Source organism: Canis lupus, chromosome 11, assembly GCF_011100685.1.
Source record: "Canis lupus familiaris isolate Mischka breed German Shepherd chromosome 11, alternate assembly UU_Cfam_GSD_1.0, whole genome shotgun sequence".
NCBI lineage: Eukaryota > Metazoa > Chordata > Mammalia > Carnivora > Canidae > Canis > Canis lupus.
In genome coordinates, this window is record NC_049232.1 from 41,445,376 (window position 1) to 41,469,062 (window position 23,687).

Genomic DNA, 23,687 nt, shown 5'->3' on the forward strand with positions numbered 1-23,687 from the left:
AATACATGAGTAGGGGAGGGGCAAGGGAAGAGAAAGAAGGAGAGAGAGAATCCCAAGCCGACTCCCTGCTGAATGGGGGCTCGAGGCAGGGTTTGATCTCACAACCCTGAGATCCTGACCTGATCCATGATCAGGAGGCAGATGCTTAACTAGCTCAGCCACCCAGGCACCCCTACATTGGAAGGTCTTTTAAGGATACTTCGAACTGCTGAGATCAATACAGACATGTATTTATACACATCTATTTGTCAAAGGGTTGTCTATTTTGTTATTAATCTTAATAAATTAATTCAAAAATTAAACTGAGCCACAGTTGACCAAATGCTTTGAGTTGGTAAGCAGTGATAAATATTCCTAATAAATAATCCCCTTAAAGCAACACTCTTAAATCTCACTACAAGTCCCATTTAGATTTTTAGAAATAATCTTGGCTCAAAGCAATAAATATGCTGATTTAATCCCAAGGCAGTGTTTTTTAGTGTGATCCCAGGGCTACCAACAAGATCACCGGAGTGAGAGCTGGGTCACGTCACTTTTATATTGATCAGACTTTGTGGGCAGTTCCCTGTTATCTGCAATTTTAATAAACTCTCAGATGACTTTATGCACTAGAAGGTTGAGACTATTGTTTTTGAATATAGTCACTTGGGGGGATTCAAGTAATTTTGCCCCCTGTGACAAAGGAGCAAAATTTTCAAAATATTAACAGTAACAAAATTTTCCATTTCTTACAGCCCTAGAGGGCAGATGGCAGGGTTTTTTTAGGTGAAAGGGAGAATCAAGCTGAAAACATCATCACCTTGATTCCTCATAATCCCCTCCTCTTCCTTATTATCGCTATCATTATAGCTGCTGTCATTTATTGAGCATTTACCATATGCCAGGCATTGTGCTAGCAGCCTTTCAAACATGATCCTACTTAATCCTACAATGGGTTTTATGATTGCCAGGTTACAGTAGAGGAAATGGGAGCTTCAGTTCACACAGCTGATATAGGACAGGGGTGGGAAGTAAACCATGTGGTTTCTGATGGTGGCTCTCAAAGGGTTGTGACAATCTAAAAACAGAGAAGTACTTGGGCGAAGGAGAGAGAGAAATGATATTTGTTAAGTACTTTCAACCAACCAGATATTTTACATGAGTGTTTCTATTTACTACTCTCAACAAACTGTGAAGTATTTATTTCTATCCTCACGTTACAGGTACCAACACCGAGGCTCAGCCAGTTTACATATTCTCCCAAAGTCACTATTAACAGTAGAAAGTCTCAGATAAAATTGTCTGCCCTCACCCCCCTTCTCTCCAGCAAACCCCAGCTCTAGGCCAAAAGTTAGACTTCATAGGTTAAAATCTCCAGTCTGCCGCATAATAGTTTTGGAATATGTGTCATCAACAACTTACTCAATTCCCTATGCCTCTGTTTCTTCATTTGCAAAATAGAGATAATAATGGTATGAATTTCATCTGGATTTCATGAGGATGACTATATGTATATAATAGAAATCACTTAGAATAGTGCCTGACATAAATCTAGCATTCTACAAGTATTAGCTACAATCCTAGTTATTAAATCTTGAGAGCAGCAGTTAGATGGCAAAATGGAAAATGATTAATTTTATAGAAAACTTCCAGAATCAGTTGTTTCCAGTTTTGTTTTGTGTTTTTCATCTACTTGGCAGGATTAAGTTGTACACCCTATCTTGTTGAACACAATGCCAGTAGCCAGAGTTGGAAGAAATCCTTGTATGTAGTGGTTGGTGGCCATGATCATAATCATGGAAAGGACCTGTGCGTGGGGGGGAACTGGACTGGGCTTTGAGCTCTTGTTTATGAAAAGGAAAAAGAAAAAAAGAAAAGGAAGAAGAGGTTATTGCAAGGATTCTGATGCAATCTATTGCTTTTATTTCAAAAGCCTACAAAGCATGATCGTCCATTGAAAAATGTTGTAAATGAGACAAAAATGCATTACTTTTCATTTGTGTGCTTGTTCCTGGTGTACCATGTAGTTCTGGCCTCTGTAAGCTTCCTACAGGATAGTTTGGATAAAGATAGGGCAAATGTTTTTTAGAAAAATGTAATTAAGGGGATACCTCATTAGACTGCAGACTCTACAATCTGCAGACATGAAAGGTGAGAAGACAGAGGGACATCACAAAGGTGATGGGCCCTCCTGTGGACACAGGATTATTCACCAAGTCCCAGGGCACTTGCTGAAGGTAGCCTGAGGTAACTTCACAATTCTGAAAATAATCTTTTCTTTTCAAGGTGAAAACTCATTGAGGAGCATATCATTTACATGATGAAAAACAGGTAGGAAACAGTAGGTTTCCTGTTCCTTCCTCCTATTCCTCCTGTTACTTCCTATTCCTTCTGACTAAAGACTGACTACCCTGTGTGTTGTGCTCTTTGCAGCATTCTTTGGATCTCAAGGAAATAATACTGAGATCTTTTAGCCTACTTGCAATGTTTTTTTGCCTGTGGTCTGATGCAGCAGGCAGATAGTTCATTATGTTGGTTATACAGTTTTTTTGTGGTTGAGGACTGTGAGTCAAGGCTTATTGTTCAGAGAGGTGATGCAAAAGCATCCCTCTTTCCATGATTTGTCCACTTGATGGGAATTCTTTGGGGGCAAACTTAGAAGGTCACAGAACAGTGTATGTAGAACCTGGCATATTTTGTGTAAGAAGGAGGAGAATATCATATGTATTCATATGTACTTGTATTTGTCTTACAAATAAAACACAGGAAGGAATAATGTTCAGAGCAAGAATTGGGTCCGTGTGTTTTTTTGTCACCTTGATTTCTGAAACATGGTCTCTATCACCTTTTCAAGTCTGTCAAAAAGCATCACTTTTTATTTTAAATAATATAAGACAAGAACAGGAAAACAAAGTCCATTTGATATTACAACATGTGCCAGCAGTATGTTTGCTTTCAGGGTATATAAAATCTATTCAATAGCGTAAGATGTTCCAGTCACTCTAATCAAAGCTGCTTAATAAATACTTAAATATTTATTTATTTATTTTTAAATTCATTTTTCCAGTATATATATATATATATATATATATATATATATATATATATATATAAAACACCCAGTGCTCATCTCATCAAAGCTACTGTGTTTAGAGCACCAGCTCCATGCCAGTTACTTCCCTAGTTTAATTCCTTCTGCTGCCCTAGGCAGGTAGTACTGTCCATGTTTGTAGACGAGGAGACCAAGTCTTAGAAACATGAACTGACCCAACTAATATCAGAGGGTTGAAAGTGTCAGAGCCTGGAACTGGCGTCCTCTGACTTCAGATCCAGTGTACTTTCCCCTATAATAATAAGCTGACCACACCTCCATTACTTGCAGATATGTTGATTACATCCAGAAGCCAAAGTACACATTCATTCAATAATTACTTATGGAATACCTACCCTGGATGAGGCACTGTGGCAATCCCTGGTGCTGTGAGAAAAATGAGAGTAGTGAAGACAGGCAAGAGAACGATGAAGCCTGATACTGGGCAGGGAGTGCTTTGGATAGAATTAAGCACAGCGAGGGTGGCGGTACAGAAAAGATATTTAATTGAACTAGGGAAGTTCATGGCATTTTTCCCGGAGATGAGTCTTGGAGGACAAATGGTATTTAGCTAGGTCCTCCCAGCTAGGGTCAAGTGTATTCCAGGCAAGAGGGGACAACATGTACAAAAGCACAAAGTTCTGAAAGGATGCTGCATTTTTGAGAAATGGTCAACAGTTGGGCATGCCTACAGCATGGAGGGAAATAAGGCCAGTAAAGGGAAGGGTCCCGTAACACTGGCACTTGTAACACTGAGTTATTTAGACTCCATCCTGTAGCAATGGGAAACCACAAATGATTTTTAGTAGAGGAATGAAAAGATTAAACTTTGAGCTTATAAAAAACATTCTGGCAGGAGACTATGAATTGAAAAGGAGCCAGGGTTGGTGTTGGAGAACTGGTTGGGACATGTTGCCATATTTTATTGTTTACATGTTATATATATATATATAATTTTATATTTTTAACATTATGGTTTTTTCCCTGAAATTGAGATGTATCTTACAATGAATTTTATGTCATAATTTAATTGGCAGCAATTTTTTCTCTTTCAGTGGTCCCCAAATACCAGTGTTTCTTATAACTGATGGCATCTCAAATTAGATGAAACACAATGGTCCAAGCAAGAGGTGCTCAGGGTCCCACCCAGTTCCTTGGCAGTGGGATAGTAAAGAGGGAAAAGATTTGAGTGATATTCAGATTCTGATATATTACTGATTATTAAGTAAAAAAAAGAAATGTGTAGAACACTATGTATAATATACTGCAAGTTGTGGGGAAAATGTGTGTGTGTGTGTGTGTGTGTGTGTGTGTGTGTGTGTGTGTTTGGGGTAGAATATACACACACATATATTTTTAGAGATGTATAAAATGTTTCTAGAAAGACACATAAGAAACTGGTAACAATGATTGTTTCCAAGGAGGGACATTTGGTGGCTGAGGGAAAATAGTAGAAGAAATTTTTTTCATCGTGTTCTATTTTGTACATGTTTTGAATTATGTATTGTGCACTTGAAATACATAAAATGATAAAAATAAGAGGTATATGATAGTGACGATTGACAAATTTGTTGAAAGATTAGGTCATAGGATAAAAGAAAGTGTTTTATATGTCAGGTTTTCTTTTTTTTAAATAATTTTGTAACTTTTTAAAGCAACTTTATTGGAATTTAACTTACACACCATAAGTTCATCCACTTTAAGTGCACAATCAGATGACTTCTAATAAACTTACTGAGTTGTATAACCATAACCACAATAGTTATCGAGCATTTTCATCATCCCAGTAAGTTTCCTCATGCCCATTTAGTTATTCTCCTCTTCACCCAGCCACAGGCAACCACTAATCAACTGTATGTTTTTATGACTTTATCTTTTTTGGATGATTCATATAAATGAAATCATATAATATGTAGTGTTTTGTATCTGGCTTTTTCCATTTAGTATAATGTTTTTCAGGCTTATAATTGTTGATGTATATATCAGTATTTCATTCTTTTTAATGGTTAAATAATATGCTATTGCATGAATATGCAATATTTTGTGTATCCATTCACTAATTAATGAACATTTCAGTTCTTCCTACTTTTTAGCTGTTTTTAATAATGCTGTTATGAACATTCATGTTCAAGTCTTTATGTGGAAGTATTTTTAAATTTTTCTTCAGTAGACACCTAGAAGTAGGATTGCTATGTTGTATGCATGGAAATTAATATTTAACTCTACAAGAAATAGTCAAACTGTTTCCCAAAGTGGCTGTATCGCCGTACTTCCTTAATCCACAATGTATGAAGGAAGGTTCCTGCTTCGATATCCTTACCAACACTTCTATATTCATTGTCTATACTTCATTGTCTATATTTTTGATGGGCTTGATCCTGGTGGGTGTGAAGTGGTCCTTCATAATAGGTTTGATGTGCATTTTTCTAATGATTCATGATGTTCAAGACATTTTCATATGCTTATAAACCAATTATACATCTTTGGTGGAATGTCTACGTAAACCTTTTTCGCATTTTAAAATTGGATTGTCTTCTTTTTTTTTTTTTTTGAGGTGGATTGTCTTCTTCTTACTGAGTTGTTAGAGTTCTTTGTGTCCTTAACTTTAATTTGACTAAGGAAAATTCTCCGCCAGTAAGAAAACTCATTTCTCTTTCTATTTCTGAAAATCTTTTGTTTATTTATTTAAAAAATTTTTATCCCCCCCCCACTTCTGAAAATCTTTTAAATCCTGATATGTTTTAAAGGGACACTTCAAAAATCTGCCTTATTTATTTTTAGAGTATTTCTGTGCGAGTATTGATCTGTGGAGATCAATTATGAAAATTGATTGCAACTTTCCTTACTATGGACTCAACCAAGAGTTAGAATACAAATCTTTGTATCACATTCATTTTTGTAACTTTCAAAGTTCACAGCTATCTTCCTAATCACCTCCTAGACAGACTGAAAAATTCAATCTAGTGGAGCTGTGTCTTTCTTTATAGTGCTCTGCAGGACACTGTCTAAAATTGGGAAATAGGTAGCTCTAGAGATTTGATAAATGATTGCAGAAGTAGCAACCTTTAATAAAGTAAATATAGAGACTGTGTCAATATTATGTGTCAGTTTTATATCCTCAGTTTTATCTGACTTAAATACCAATCTTTTTAATAAAATATATTTTAATGCTTTAAGATAAAACAAGCACAGAAAAATAGCTTTTGAATTTTAATTCTCCCTGGTGAATAATTTTATTTTTCCTTCTAAGGGAATCATACATCACACAGCAAAGTACCTATCGGTAATCCTCTTCAACACACACACACACACACACACACACACACACACACACGACTTCTAGATTCTCAATGGTCACAATCCAAATTAACCTACCATACAGAAACTAAGAGGAGAGGCCTAGAAGGAGGAAGGGATTATATACTATCTCAGGGTTCAACAGAATGTTTCTCTCTGTTTACACCAACTTTGAATGTGAGTGGCCTGGGCTGCCATACCAGGTTGAATAAGAGAAAAACAAGGCCCTGTCATTGATTTTGTCATGAATTGTTTACGGCATATACCTTAAATACCGTTAGTCGGGTCAAGGGACTCCCAGCAAATGGCTCCTTGTGATCACACTTCAGTCCTCACACCATTTGATTGGACCCACAGTATGCAATTTGTCCTCTTGGTTTTTAAACCAACACTTAAAATGTAGGAGATTTAAGGTAAAAATTCAATAAAAATGGGAAGATGTGGTGACGCTGGGCTCATGATTTCATATAGTAACAATGAGGTGGATCTGGGTGATGGATAGGTCTTTTGGCTAGAACATTCATACTCACTTTTGCTAAAGACAGCCTATACTTCCTGTTGTTTCCTTGCCTCTGAGAGTATAAAATTGAGTATCAATTTTATCTCATGAAAAATTACATGGGTTGCTAAAACCACGACTTCCCTACCTGGACTGCTTGCTCATTTCACTATCTGTGTGATTCCTATAAGGCATTTGAGTTTATAACTGTATTTGTTTCTATGGCTGCTGTAAGTAGTTACCCAAACCTGCTTGCTTTAAAACAACAGAAATATATTCACAATTCTGTAGGAAGTCCAAAATCAAAATGTTTGGTAGAGCTGTGCTTCCCCCAGAAACTCCATTCCTCACCTCTTCTGGCTTTTGTTGGCTCCAGGAGTTTCTTGGCTTGCAACTACATTACTCCTTCTCTGCCTCCGTCTTTATATGGCATTGTCCTCTTCACCCCTGTGTCTCTCCTCTTTCTTTCTTTCTTTCTTTCTTTCTTTCTTTCTTTCTTTCTTTCTTCTTTTTCTCTTTCTTTTTTTTTTTAAGATTGATTTACTTATGAGACAGAGAGAAAATGCTTGCACAAGAGTAGGGGGAGGGTCAAAGGAAGAGAGTCTTCCAAGCAGACTCTGTGCTGAGCATGGAGCCTGACAGGGGCCTCAGTCTCATGACCCTGAGATCATGACCCGGGCTGAAACCAAAAGTCAGAGGCTTAACCTACTGAGCCACCTGGTGCCTCATTGTTTGTGTTTCTTGTAAGGATACTTGCCATTGGATTCAAGGCCCACTTGGATCATCCAGAATGATCTCATCTCCAGATCCTTAACTTTTTCCAAGTAAGGACACATTCCCAGGTTTTGGGGATTAGGGCATGGACATCTCTTTGTAGGAGACACCATTTAGCCCACTACATACAGTAAGAAAACTGGAGAATCCTGGAGGACATCCAAGAGGAATGGGAGTTAAGGCTGGTGCCATCCATCAGGATGAAGAAACGCAATGAAGACAAGATCACAGAGAACGATTTTGCCTCAAATATTAGTGTACCAAGGGAATCAAACAGCCTTAAGACCTGGAATCTTCACACTTTCGCAGGTTGAATTAGGGCAGACTTAGTTTCTATGATCTATCGCTTTTATCTGGGCCTAACTATACTGACTTAATTGTTTGCTTGACCTTGGCTATGATTACCTTAAGTGGGTATACAATCTACTATCTATTTATTGCTTTCAGTTGCCCCAAACCACAAGAACCATCTAAAAAATGCAACAAATATGAACATTAATTAACTTAGGACTAAGACTCTCTTCTCTGTTGAATGGGGAGATGGTGGGACAGGAGATGTGAAATTAGGTCACATATAAAAATAGGTACTTGTGGAGCTAAGACTAGTTACTATGGGGCAGGGGACTCTGCTGGCTCTCATGAGCATCATCAAGAAACTAATCTCAGAAAGCTCTTAGCTGTTTAATGTCATGCAAACATAGACTGTTGGGGGGAAAGGACCTGAGGGGATAGTCCTAGCTAGGCTAGAGCTAGATCTGAGGCTTCAATTGAGAGCATTGGAAATGTGGGGGGAATTGAGATAGATCAAATCCCAGGAGTGCAAACAACACATAATCTATTTAGAATCTAGAAATTTTACTAATGCCTATTTGCAGATTTCATTCTGTATTGGGCTGTTTTCCTTCTAGAAAAGATGTATGTGTGTGTCTGTGTGTGTGGGTGGGGAGAGGGGCACCCAGAAAACCAGACCCTGACCCCTCAATATACCCACTTTCCAAAATATCCAAACCTTAATTGGGCAATTATATCGGTATCCCCAGAGACACATAGCTGGAAAAAGTTTCTTGTTCCCCTGCCGAGTTGTGGTCTGTACTTTCTTGCTGGAGCCTGGTCACCAGGGCAGCGAGAAGCCTGAGCAGGAGGCTGGTCCAAGGCTAACCAAACAGCATGGCTTAATTCTGGGCTACTCCAGAGGGTTGGGTGGGGGGGTGGGGGGTGGCTGGCAAAAAGAAGTGTCTGACATTCTTGCGTGCTGACATCAAGCTGCAAAGCTACTGCCCTCTGGTGAGTCAACAGCAAAAGGCCCACATCGTTCGAGAGCAGCTGCCCAATCAGAGAATGTGGTGCCACGCCTCAGAAATCTTTCTAACCCTCAGCGTTCTGCAGCCTGCAGACAGCTATTTCCAGAGAAAGAATGCAGAAATGATTAAACTTATAAGAAGCTTAGATTCTACAATAACAACAATAAGACAAAGTCCACATTTGCTTTTAAAGCAATTTGTGACTAGAGACGGCCAACACCCTGAATTTTACTCACTTAATAAATATTTAAACTTTTACTCTTATGTCGAGGCAGGAGGGCAGACTGACAGACTCACTGGTGCATTGGGGTTTTCTGAATATTGAAGTTAAGGTGCACCAGAATGACATTGGTATTCTGGAATAGCATTGAGTTCCAATGGCAGTGATTGGAGCTCAGCCACCAGATCCATAGATTGTTAACTGCTATAATGATAATTTTGTGTATAAATATGCATATATGTAAATTCTACAGTGAAAATGAAAATTAAGTGTAGACTTCTCACCTTATTAATGAAAGCTGTGCTGCTGCTTAGTAATTTCTCTCAATTTTGCTAGACTGAACACGGATCAGTGGGTAGATATCAAGCATGAGGCAAGAGGTATATTATTTGCTTAAGTACAGTATAAACCTGCTTGTCAGGTAAGAGCAGAGTCCCCTCTATAGCATTGCCACCATATGGCATTGCCTATCGTGGAGTCCATAAAGGGGACTGACACTGTAAAAGATTAACTGGGTTTTACTTGGCAAGGTCAGGCATCTTGATGGCAGGCTATAAAATAGTTAGATGAGGAAAGAGAATCTGCAGTTGGAGGCCATCTGAGATGTTGATGCTGGTTTTCCTTATAATCTTGGCATCTAGTTTGGAGTGTCAGGAGCAAAAAGGTTCACCTGGCTAAGTGGGGATGCTCTCTGCATGGCTTTGAGTAGGAGAGAGTCTTAGTAATAATGGCTGTAGTACTACCCTTCTACTGGAAAAAGAGAATTGGTCCTGATATGAAGAATAGCTGAATGCTATTCAGCACCAGGACTGCTTCCTATAGGACTGGAGACCTCTGTCACTTTACCCCCTCCTTTTTTTAAAAAAGATTTTAAAAATGTATTTATTTGAGAGGGAGAGAGGGAGAGAGCACAAGCAAGGGGAGTGGCAGAGGAGGAGGAAAGAGTAGACTCCTCGCTGAGCAGGGAGTCCAATGCAGGGCTCAGTCCCAGGACCCCAAAATCATGACCTAAGCCAAAGGCAGACACTTAACTGACTGAGCCACCCAGGTACCTCTCATTTTATCCCTCTTGTATGCTAGATCTAAGGAGTTGAAAGGAGGCTAGAGTATACATACTTGTTGATTTCCTCCTTCCTTTGTTTGCTTCTTTATTCATTTATTTGTTTGTATATTTAGTAAAAATGTTTTTGCATATCTCAGGTGCCAAGGCATTGAGGATACATTCATTGTTCTTGGTCAGAAGAGGAAACAAAAAAAAATAGATAATTGCAATGCAATATAATTAATGCTCTAATTACAGCAACATGTATTGAACTCTTATTAAATACCAAGAACTTTGCTAGGAGCTATAAATGGATCTCTATAATACCAAGACAGAGGTTGGCTATTACTCCCTTTTGTAGAAACAGGTTTGGAGAGATTAAGTCCTACAGCTTGGAAGTAGTGAACAAAAAAAGTTTAACGTTAGACAATCTCACTAGAAGTTTGGGTCCTTAACCATTTACTTCCAAATTTGAGAAAGATGACTAAAACTACAACGCCTACAATGACTCTTGAAAGCCAAGTAACTCTTTAAATGAGTGTGTGTGTGTGTGTGTGTGTGTGCTGGCTGGGGCATCATGGGCTGGTGGTGATTTGTAGGCAGAAGTGATAGCTTATTCGAGGGCCATGAGAGGTGTAGTGTCAGGGGAAATGAAAGTGATTAAAGAGCATTGGAGGTTTCCGTGGCTGATCTGGTTTTCTATTAGTGCATAACAAAACACCCCCAAAACTCAGTAGCTTCCATAGTCATGATCATTTATTTAATTCACAAACCTGCAATTTGAGCAGGGCTTGGTGACAACAGCTCCTTTCTATTCCATGCAGTGACTGCCCGAGATGCTTGAAAGATGGCTGGCTGCTGGGGCTCCTCATGCATTTCAATCTTTATCAGATCTCTTCTCCTGGTCTCTCCAGTGTCGAAGCTTCCGACACTTATTAATGGCAGCTTGCTTAGGCCTCTAAAGGTGCGTGCTCTAGAAGAGATTGCCAGACAGAAGCTTCATTCCTTTTTATGACCTAGCCTCGGAAATCACATAGCTTTACTTGTGCCAGATTCAATTACTTGAGGCCATCAAAAGGTGCTGCTCCCATTCAAGGGGAGATGACATAGATTCCTCCTCTTGATGGATAAGTGATGAGGTTTTAGAAACGCATGTAGGGCCAGAAATACCATTTCAGTAATTTTGGGGGAAATAAGGTGGGATAAATGCAGCAGAGTGTAGTCATTAAAAAAGAACAGATTTGGAGTACGATGGACTTTGACTTCGACTATGGGTTCCACCACTTCATAACTGAGTTACTTTGGCTTAGTTGCTTAAATTTTTTTAAAAAATATTTATTCAATTTATTTATTTGAGAGAGAGAGAGAGAGAGAGAGAGAGAGAGAATATCCACATGGCCAATGGGAGGAGGGGCAGAGGGAAAGGGAGAGAATCTCAAGTAGGCCCCACAATGAGTATGGAGCCCAAGACAGGGTACATCTCATGATCCTGAAATCATGACGTGAGCCAAAATCAAGTCAGGCACCTAATGTGCTGAGCCACCCAGGCGCTCCTTAACTTTTTTTACTCTGTTTCCTCATCTGTAACAGGAGCATGCTAGTACTGATCTCGTGGAATTGTGAATGATTAACGAATATATGTATATCCCTTGGCATTGGGTTCTGGCACAAAGTGGGTCCTTGAGATACGAAACCTGTGATTACTGATGGGCTAGTAGCAGGATACATAACTGGACTGGAAGAAGGGGCCAAGGTGGGGAGGGTTTTTGTAGCTAGTAGTAAGTTGATAAAATAATAACAATGGTAGCCAGAAGTTCCTGAAAACTAGGCAGTGTCAAGCTCTTTAAAAGGAGTATCTCATTGAGCTAAACAGCAAACCTATGAAGAATGACGATTGTTATCCTGTTTTATAGATGATGAAATCGAGTATCAAAGAGGTTAAGAAATTTTCCCAGATTGGTAAATAGGAAAGATGGGATATGAACCTGTTTTTATCAGAACCTGTATACTAGGACAGTTTGTATTTTAACCTGAAGGCTATTGGAAGCCACTGAAGAGTTTTTAAATTGGGCAGTCTTAAACCTGTTCTTTCGAAAGCAGTATGGCATATAGATCAGGGGCTCTAATCCAGGTGAGAAACAGTGAGATATCTGATATATTGCAGACATAAGTAGTGTGGGAAAGGTGGAGGAGGTCCTAAGAAATGAGTGACAGTCATCCTGGATTACTGATTGGATTTGGAGAGAAAAGGAGGGAATTTCTATAGCCATTAGTCAGCTTTGGTGCAGGCAGTGGCCTGTGCATTATTACTCAGGGCCTCCAAGTGGAAAAAGAAAACAACCCCAGGGTGTCTTCTAACTTAACGCATATTTCCTAAGCCCTTGCACTCTCAGTCTAGACTAAAAACAAACAAAACAGACTCCTCTTGAAGCTCTCAGATCTCTTACCTTGCTATGCTAGCTTTCAAATTCCAGGCCGCGCTTCCTTTCCCACACAACAAGCCCTCGTATCACACCGGGGATTACAATGATCGTTTGTGTGTACTGGGCGATTGTTCCTTCCACATTGGGGGACTTGAGAGGATGATCTAAGGCTGCTTTCCACTGTCCTTGCCTCCTCCGCCCAGCACTGGAACCAACTATACAATTTGCTGGTCCTCATAAAGGATGACTGGCTGGTGCTGCAATATGGTCTTCAGGCAGCCTGGGGAGGGAGGGTTTCCATCTGAGGTCCTTATTGACGGTGTCATTTAGTTTCATGGTAAAGTTCCTTTGGAGGGACAAAATGTGCTTTAAAGGACAGAGAAAGAATATGTCATTAGATACAGCATTCCATATCTCTGATTAGGTACTTTAATCTATTAGCCGGGTCAAGGTCTGAGGAACAAAGTGGCCTTTGATAGGAGAGTAAATTAAAACAAGCAAACCTAAGCCAATGGACAACCTCCAAAACCTCGTTTTTCCAACTATGAAAATATTTCTCTTTTCAAGTTCTTTGATTTAAACTGGAATAATTTCTGAGATTAAAAAAATTGCTAGTGACCTGGTCTGATAGGCTTATTTACTGTTATTTACTTGTTTGTACTTTCAATCTCTTTCTCTGTTTTCTTTAGAAAAGGGTGAAGTTTTGAAAAGTAACTCTATTCTGATGCTACATTTTGAATAAATTACGGCCTCTTCCTGTGGACTATGGAGGTTGACGTTTCTCAAAAGCTTTTGTCCACTGACTGTTCCTTTAGATACAGAGGGTGCTCCACTGAACCCAGTGTTTCAGACAATAAATCACTTGAAAAGAGGGCATCGCTCTACTGTTTGAACAGTGTCTGTGCACATGGCTTGGTCATTCAATAGATAGTGATTAACTTCACCTTTTGCTGTCAGTCTCTGAAGTTATAAGCTGGTTAAGCTAATGCCAGTGCATAAGGTTACTGTATGCTCACAGTTTGGTTAGAGGCCCATGTTAAGATCTTAGATCTAACTTCCTTTAACAAACAGGGAGGCTTACACTTGGCTTTGCACACTGAATTATTACTTTAGAGAAATCATCCACTATACTTTGATTACAATCCAGCCTTTTCATTTGTAAGTAACAATTAAGAGTTATTTTATAATTTAGAAATTTCCCTTAAAATGGGAATTTCCAATGAAACTCATTAAATTGGTGAATGGTAGTGAGTAACTGATGAGGTCATACTATCTTGTTATGAGCTATGACAAACACTGCAGAGTGGCAACAAAGTAGAATATAAAAGAGAAGGGTCTGGTTTCTTTTTAGAAGTGTTTTTGCTTATGAAAAAAGCTCCCATAACTCAGTGACGGGTGTTAAGGGAGGCACATGATATGATGAGCACTTGGGTATTATACTGTATGTTGGCAAATTGAATTTAAATTAAGAAAATAAATAAAAATAAAAATAAGAAAGCTCCCAAGCCACTAAACATCAGACCAAAAAATTTATTTTAAAAAAGCATACTTTGATCATCTAGGCTTCCTTTTTCTTTTTCATTAAATTAAACCTTGCATTAGGGGATGATTTTTTTTTTCTTTCTTTCTTTTTTTTTTACCCAGAAGGAAACTTCTTGTTTGGGACAGCTTCAGCAATTTAACCACATTTTACAGCATGTAGAGCAAATAAGAGGCAATCATTTGTCGGTCATAAAGATAAGCCAAGGAATGGAAATACTTTTGTAGGTCATGTCACCTGACAGAAACTTTGGACTGATCCTTTCCTGGTTCAAGAGTTTAGCAATAAGACCTACTTTCCCTATCAGCTGGGCTGAAGCTGATAAAGTTCTGAAGCAAGCAGAGGTTCTTTATGAGCTTTTATTTAATTGTCTTGTGACAAAATGGTTGAGGGACATTGTCTATATTGAGTTACTTCTGGTTGGTATGTTCTTTTGAATAAGTCACTGTCTCCCATGATTGAACTGGGTAAATGGAGTTTGATTAAACACTTAGCATCAAATTTCTAGTGCCTAGTATAGAGCCTTCATCCCTGGGAGTAGTAACTGAAGGAATAATTTTGAATTTAGCCTTAGATTGGTGATTGGCTCTACGTAATTGGGTAGACATGACTCAAGAGAAAGTTAATCAAGTAAGAGCAAGTATTGTATTGTAAGCCCAACAAGTGCATTAGGTGTAGGTGATAGAGATGAGAATGAGCTTTATTTTTTTTTTTTTTTTTTGAGAATGAGCTTTAGATAGAAATGTTTTTGAAATTACATATGAGATATTTTCTACTATGAGAATTAACACAGTATATCTTCTTCTGGGAATTTGTCCCTAGAAGAGTTCACTTAAAGGTGTTACTCAAAAAGTGGTACATTAGGCCTATATCCACAGGGACCTTCAATGGATTCCAGCTCCTCTGTTCCTTTGAAAGGAACTGAGTGTTGGATTTTCCATACCTGATCTCGCTCACTTTCCCTTCTATCCCTGACTTCACTTCTAATTCGTCTGTGAACACCAATAGCAGGAATATTGTAAATGGAATACAGCTTCTATCCTAACTTCTGTTCTAGTCCTCACTCTATCACAAAGTCCCTGTTGACCTTGAAGTATTCAAAGAACCTCCCTGAGGTTTTCCCTTCTTTGGCTGTAAAATAAATAGTTGAATGAGATGATGGTCAGGCTACTTTACTAATTCCACAATTCTCTTATTTTGTGAATAGACCCTAGTTAGAATAGCTTGAAGCTGACACTTGATCCATTGTTTATTATTTTCTCTACTAAGATGTAGATATGAATCAGTTTTTTTTTCTTTAAATGTTGGGCTAATTATGTGATATTAGGCAACTATACACCTTATATTCATTAGTATGGATATCTACTAGGTGCTTGTCTATGGCTTCGAAACTGAGAATCTCTCCTGGTATCATCCCTTAGGTGAGTGAAGGTTGAAAACCATTAAGTCTCAATCTCCAATAGGGCTGTGGTAATAGGGCTGTGGTTCGAACATAGATTTTCAGGTATCTTGGAATACATGCATGGTGTACACAGATGAAGACATACTTTTTGATATTTTTTTCTTCTAAGTGGTACCAATATCTCCATGACATAATATATCATTTATTGAGAGCTTACTACATGCTAGACACTGTTGTTAACCATCTACAGTCTTATTTAATCATCTCAATATGTGAGTTAGTTGCTGTAATACTTATTTTTGTTTTAAAATTATCATATAAAAAAAAATAAAATTATCATATGTAAGTGAATTAAATATATATATACACAATATTAGAAATATAAACACCCTATATAACAAACACCTCTCAGTTTAAGAAATTCAACTTTTTCAGTACTTAGATGTCTTTGTGTGTCCTCTCTAGCTACATCCCCCTCTTGCCTCTAGAAGTAACCACTACCCTAAATTTTGTGTAAACCATTACCTGTTTTCTTTAGTTTTGCCATCTTTGTATGTATCCCTAGACAATACATGGTTTAGTTGTACTTGTTTTTGAACTTGATGGAATCTTATAGTATGAATTCTTCTAGAATTTACTGGTTTCCCAAAATCTTATTTTTGATACTTATCATTATTGACATGTGTAGCTATAGTTTATGTAGTTTATATATTACTTAGTTTATAATATTCCATTGGATGATTTTGCTATAATTTATTCTACCATTGGTAGATGTTTGGATTGTTCTCATTTTATTTATTTTTGCTGTTATGAACAATGTGGCCTTGGATATTTTTGTACTATACAATGATAGATGTTTTTAAGGGAAAGCAAAATAAAATTTCGCTGTTGTGTGAATCACATCTCTAATGGTTGCAAGTGACTAAACCCATCTTGAACTAGTTTAGGTAAAATAAGAAATGCTGAACAATCAAACCATGGCAATATAGGGATGCAGTGGACTTCCTGAAAAGCTGAAATAAAGAGTCAAAAACTCACTCCAGGATCTCCCTCCAGCTCATGCTATTGTTTCCCTCTCTGCGTTGACTTTTTTCTCTTTCACTGTAGATTGGCTTCTTCTGGATGGCAAGAAACATTGCTGTCAACATTTCCTGAGTTCTACATCAAAAAGATCTCATACAGGCCTTTGGATCTACTGTAGCATTAAATATGCAAATGAATCACTTCTGACCCTGACTGTTCTCACCTCCACCCCCACCATCATAACCACTTCTGTCACAACGTAGACTCCGAAACTTCCCTTTTAAGTCTTAAACTCTTCAAACTTCTTCTTTTATGATCACCCATTTCCTTTCCTCTTAGTATTAGATCAAATTAGCCCAAATGCATCAAATGGCCTAATTCTTCCTGTTCTTCCAGTAGATTCCTACCTGGAACTATGTTAGTTCAGGTCCTCTGAGAAGCAGATGCTAAGATGAGGTTCGACATACAAGAGACTTGTTGAGGAAAACCTTGTGGGAGAAAATGGGGAGGGAGCTGGAGGAGGCTGGGAAAGCTCAGACCCAGCTATGCAGAACTGATCCTTGTGAAGGAGAGAGGGAAAGAAGGCAAAGAATAAATGCCTTAACATTTCAATTCAAGGAGCCCCTGGGTAGCTCAGTCAGTTATGCATCCGACTCTTGATTTCAGCTCAGGTCATGAGTTCAGTGTCATGAAATGGAGCTTCACATTGGGCTCCATGCTGAGTGTGGACTCTGAGATTCTCTCTCTCCCCTTTTTTCTGACCCCCCCCCCCCAAAAAAAAACAAATAACATCTTAAGAAAAAAAAGATTTCAATTCTGAGGAAGTTTAGGCAAGGCTAATTTGGAGTCTTTAAACTAACAATGCCCATTAGAGGAGTCCTGCATGTTTCAGGAATGGGCCTGCCTTAGTGGGCCTGCTGTGCTTAGTCATGGCTAGGAGCAGCCACAGAAAGCATGGCCTCAGAACAAATGTGGTGATGGATTTCAGAGGGCTGCAGCTGGGACCATTGGTCTATTATGCTTCCCACAGTGGCCACCATAATTACTATCCTAGCAATCTTTTTTGGTATATTCTATGGGATAACGGTCTTCTTTTTCATGCCTTCAAATGCCAGGTCATTGAAAGGGCTGATTATTCAAATTCATGTGGCATCTCTGACTGAATACTTTCTGTTCATCACATTTTATTTTATTTTAAAATGCTTTTACTAATTAACTCAATTCACCCTTACCATCCTAGTTGCTTCTTTTGTTTTTCTTCCTATAAATATTATTATTGTAATGTATGCATGGTGGCTTGGATCCTGAATCTCCAGCCCTCTTTGAGTAACCCATAGTAATCACCAATTCCTAACTGCAGAAATGTATTAGACAAAGAAAATGTCATTGCTAAAACCAAGGTTTGGACCCCAAATACTTTTGTGATTTTTCTCAATGGATCAAATGGACAGCTCATCTGAGTCACAAGGACTCCCTTTCCTTGGTGGGTTGAAGTTTGACTGGAAGATTTATATCATGTTTGTGACTCATTTAGAGTGGTTCCTGCTTCTTCTTTTAAGTGGGAGGGAGAGTGGGGAAGGCATCCCTTGGAGGGACCATATACTATACAAATGGAAAGAGAGCATAAATATTACTGCAGTGACAACATAATCATAACTAGGATGGTCCTGGGAAAAGTGAGTTATGTGCTCACTCTAGGGTCTCTCCTCTCAGAAGCAAGGAAAGCTTATACCTCTCACCTCACCAAACATATGGAAAGAAAGAGAGCAGTGAAATGTTTTAAGACAGATATCTGAAAAAAGAGGGATGCAGAAAGATAAAACTTTTAGCCTTTTTTCCTTTTCAAAATGTGACACCCCTTAGGACTCAAGATTCACTTAAGTGTCTTTATTCCAGAGTTCTTCCTCACTCCTCAGGTGAGGATAACAAAGCATGAGTAGGGGCTGTTCTCCCTTCAAGGCTCCTCCAGAGTTATTTCTAATGATTATCAGCTTGAATCATCTGTACCTGGGGATTCTTGGTGGCTTTCCAGACTAAAGAGGACACATCTTCTTGGAGAGCATATTTTTTTCCAAAAATTTAAGGGAAAATTACTTTTATGTTAAATCAAACCCAGATATGTGATTATTAGAATGCAAAACTCATCTGGATTTTAAAAACATAATGTGCAACTTCAAAGATATATTGTCCTTGGGAGGTCACTTTATACTCCTGTTCTGATCCCCTTCTTAGTGTTATTATTTGCTATTCTAAACTATTAGTTATATTTTGTTGGAAAAGTTTGAAAAGAACTACCCAAGAAATTAGAGTGTGTCATCAACATTCTCATAGCTCTTTTGTCTCTTTCCAAAAGTGGATGAATGACACTGGACATTACCAGCTTTTTACTGTTGTGACAGCCATCTGAGCATATCATTGTAATTGATAATTCAGACTGTATTACCCAATGTGTAATAAGACTCAAGACAACCAGAACTTCCCATGATAAATGGAGATGAGCTTTAAGTAGGTGTGGAGGTGAGCCAGGATTTTTTCCTTCAACAGTATTTTATTGAGTGCCTCTTATGTTTTGAGAGCTGTTCTAGAAATTGTGGTAAAGCAGTGAACAAGACAGATAAAGGCCTCTTCTGAAGTATAATGGAGGTGATAGAGAATAAATATTGACAAAAACTAATAAATAAGGAAACAAATAAAAGCATTCCAATAGTGCTTTAACTGCCGGGGAGGGGGGGGGAAACAAAGCAGGAAAGTAGTTACAACCTGCTTAGTGTGAGAGACATTGATGGCTTCTGTGAGGAAGTGACGTTTGACCTTAGAACTAAATAGAGAGAAAGAGGCAGTCAGATGATGATGAGGGAAGACTCTTTCAGGAAGTAGCAATGGCAAGTGCAAGGAACCTGGGACAGCACTGGCGTTTTTGAGGAACAGAGAGAAAGCCAGTGTGTGGGCCACAGTGGATGAAGGGGAGTTTGGTTGGAGAGAAAGGCAGGGAATATGTCATATGGGGCCCTATAGGTCATGAAAAGGAGTTTGACTAATATTCTAACTATAATAAGAAGTTACTACAGGGTCTTAAGCTGGGGAATGTCATCACTGTCCAGATTTTATCAAATAGTAACACTGTCTCTTCCTGAATAATTTGCCTAAAAAGGATATTATGGCTATGGATATGCATGGAAATTAAACAAAATATGGAAGAAGGGCCTCAATGAAAATTGACCTCACTTAAACATGAGAAGACAAAATGGTGGCTGAGAGTGTTAAAAGGATTTAAGGATCATGACTTTTAATAATGAATGAAAGCTTCAATTTTGTTATGAAGAAAAATATTTTGTCTGTTATATATTACAGAAGGAATTCCCATTCAAAAAACTGAAAATTCTTGGGTATATACAACAATAAATCTTTTAAGAAACATATGGAAAATTCATATATCTAGAGCTTGATTTTTAAGAAGCTCAGACTTCATTATATACAACATGCTATGAAATTTTGTTTATAATTTAACCTATTCGAGTCAAAAAAACACAAGAAGTTTAAGGAATATGAATAACATTTAAAATGGCCCTGTAGGTAGTTTTAAAGTCATGTATTAGCACAGTGTTTCCAATAGTGCTTTAACTGCTGGGGAGTTAAATATGATAACCCCACCTCTTTAAGACCTTGAAATGAGGGTGGGGGGGAACCTCAGTCTGGAATGAAAACAGTACAATCATGTTTCCAAGGAAAGTGTAATGAGATAGGAAAAACAAAAACAAAAAAATCACCAACTCATTTGGAAGCTCATGAAAGGCAGAGAAGAGTTTGTGCATCTCAGCCTGATTTGCCTTGCCATGTGAATCATTTAACAGGAAAAAACACAGGACTGAGTCAGCTTGAACAGTTTCTTGTTGCCCCTGCTGAGGCCCTCATTTGCTGTGGCCTCTGTTACTCTCCTCAGACCTTGCTTCCCTCCTCTTTTCTCACTGTAGGGAAACAGGAAGTCATGTTTATTCATAAGATGGACTGGGATCACACCCAAGGCAATATCAAACCTTTACCTTTTCTGGGCTTGGGAGGATGTGCAAGGATCAAGGACAAGCTTCTGGTTAGAGTGAGAGACAAGGCCAGACCCCTGAAAAATCAACCCACAACCAACATTGATACAGGCCCTAGAGTGACCTAGAGCATGAGATCTCATCAATTTCCACTGATCCTCTGGTCAAGCTTTATTCCTTATAAAAGTGAGACAGCTGGAGCCTCAACAGGAAAAGGAGCTTGCCCAAGATTATGGGGTGAGCAACACTTGGATCCAGACCTTTTGACCCCTAGGACTGTGCCATTTGTCATGCTTCCTTGGCAGATGGTTCTAACACAGGGGAGCATTGTGTGGCATCTCCTGGGTGCTTTGTTACAAACCTTTATTCCCCTTTGTCTTTCAATTCTATCTTGTGGCCACCTACAATTAGCTCCTGTAATGGGGTCATCCCTTGTGTGACATAAATTGAGTTGCATTAAACTTGAAAATAAGGAGAGAGAGAGAGAGAAGGAGAGAGAAAAATTCATATGTTTCTTACTCCACCCTACTTCACTCTCTCTCAACAGGGAGAAAGTACCTAAAGAAGATTATTGCTATGAGGGGCATAATGAGCTAAATGGGTGTTACCCAGTCTGAAAAATCTTAGCAATGTCAATAAGCCACTTGAGACAACAAGGCACCTGTTGTTCTGTCCTCATTCCTTATCGGTCCTAGGCTTTGGGACGGGGAACTTTCTGGAAAGAGAAGGAGCCTTTGTGGAGTAAAAAGGGGGGAAGTTTTATGAACTTGGGGCTCTGAAACATATCAGTGACAAGAGGATCATGGGATTGACAGTTTTCTTTCTACCTTTCCTAACAGCTATTCATCTCATTGTCAGAGATTTCCAGTAAAAGTCATAGTAAGAATCAAATGTAATCCCCTAAGTACACTCACAACAAGTTAGCTCCAGCCATGCCAGAAATTCTCAGTGGAATTCCAACTCAAGTGTTGTGTGTGATCAATCCAACAGGTAAGTGAAGTGACTCTACAGAGGAAATTCACGTGACCACCGTGGCCTGGGTTTTCTTAGCATATGCAGATTGTATTCATTTTCATCACACCAACTGCTTACAGTACAGGGTTGTTTAAATGGATTGGGAAATCTCATGAAAACCATTAAGCCAAATAGTTCCGGCTTATAGGTACACACCTGAGTATCTTACCATTTTCCAGAGGCAATCAGAAACTTGCTTGGAGAGAGCATGGGTGCTGGAGTTTGGCTGCTGGGGTGTGGATCCTCATGCTACCATTGTTTTGCTCTATGACAATGCGAAAGTTATATAAAATTTTTGTACCTCAGCTTCCTCATTAAATATGGGTATAATAATCGTGCCTACCTCACAGGATTATATATGAGGCCCAAATGCAATAATATATAGTGTATCCTGCCTGGTATCTAGTAACTGTCTGTTGAAATGACAATGAAGATAATAGAGATGTCTCTTAACCTATAATTGTAATTTCGCTTATTTAAGCCAAGTGTTCTAATTCAGTGGAGTTTGCCAAACACAGTGAAATCCTTGGGATCTCAAGACGTGGCTTCATTGCTCTCCTGTTTTCATGCTACTTCCTTTAAGCAGGAAGTATACCTGTTGACTGGAGACTTTTTAGCAATGTATATATTATGCTGACTTCACCTATGTGCCCTCAGGGCTAGCAGCCATCAAAGCAGGGAGCAAAAAAGTGTGTTGGTGGGAAATAAATGAGGAAGAACACGAACAAAAAAGAGGCCTGAGCTCATTCAATGACAATATTTATTGTATGGAACAATAACATGCTTCAGACGTGTTTGTTCTGTTATTCTGTAAATATGGAAGAAATGTCATTGCTCAATAGCTGTCTTGATCACTTACCAGATAGACTTGTGAGGTAGAGTTGTCTCTGGGGGCCTTCAAAACACAGTGGCATTTTTGCTTTGAAGCTTTTCTGAGGAGTGCCAGATTGGGTGAGTCATGAGTGAAAAAGAGCGCCATCTATAGGCTAGTTGTTTATGATAAAATACCTCATGTTCTTGGCACCATTTTAGAGCAGAACTTCTCAATGGGCTTGAGATTTAGTGGAAAAGTTTAAATGACAACCAACACCCCAATCCTAATAGATTGCAAACTTCAGTGAGGCAGCATGGAACTTTAGAGTGAGCTTGAGCTTTGGCCTCCGTCAGACTTCCATCCTGGTTTAAAGTCAGTAGCTGTGTGACCTTGACACTCATAGTGAACTTCTATGAGGAAATTATCTCAGAAATATGGGTAATAAAGATACTCAATAATATGATTGTCTTGTTTTATTTCTTTGCCTCTTACTTTCTAGTCTCACAGTGCCATTTGGGGCTCCAGATGTACAGGCCTGAATTATTTTGCAGGTAGTGAGTCAAGATACTGGAGGAGGCATAAGCTATCTGAGGACTTTGGATCTTTCTTTTAAATGGAGGCCCAGGGCCAGAGTCAGTGTTCATGCTTTGCAGCCCGTTGGTTGGCTGTTCCGGCAAGTCAGAAATACTGAGGGCAGGGGCTACTCATGAGTGCTTCCTGGTGAACTACTGCATATGGATGTGCTTCATAAAGTGTCAAGGGTTCTAGTACAGTGACCTCTACCACTGTTGTCAGCATTTATCCTTTTTCCTTTTCATTTTACAGGTTAGGAAATTGAGACCCGGGAAGATGAAAGTGATTTTCCCGAGCACATACCTCATTATCCTTCTCCTCATCACAGCAGCAAACAGTGCTTGCCTCGTGCCAACTACTGATCTAGGTACTTTGCATGCATTACTGGTAATCACATAATCTTCGTAACAACCTTATGAAGTGGTTTCTATTATCCTTGTCTTACAGATGAAGACACTGAAGCTCAGAGAGGACACACAGCTGTTAGGTGACTGGGATTTGAACCCTAGCAGTCTGACTCCAGAGTAGTCACTTTGGCAGCTATACTGTACACATACACATGAAAAAAATAAAAACTAGGCTCAGATGACAAACACATTTCTTTTTTATATTTGATCCCTTCTTTTTTCACTTCATAGCACATTTTGATTACTGTATT

General features: G+C 38.8%; 1 long non-coding RNA gene across 22 annotated transcripts in view; it reads left to right on the plus strand.

The window, feature by feature from the left end:
- Positions 1–23,687, plus strand: part of LOC102153066 — a 125,531-nt gene that overhangs the window by 53,519 nt on the left and 48,325 nt on the right. For 18 of the 22 annotated variants that reach the window (XR_005366819.1, XR_005366830.1, XR_005366820.1 and 15 more), the window contains 2 exons: positions 21,468–21,618; positions 23,282–23,396. This is a non-coding gene — a long non-coding RNA (uncharacterized LOC102153066). Of the gene's footprint in view, positions 1–11,027; positions 11,168–21,467; positions 21,619–23,281; positions 23,397–23,687 lie in introns of all 22 variants that reach the window. The other 4 variants (XR_005366825.1, XR_005366829.1, XR_005366832.1 and 1 more) reach the window with 2 other exon arrangements.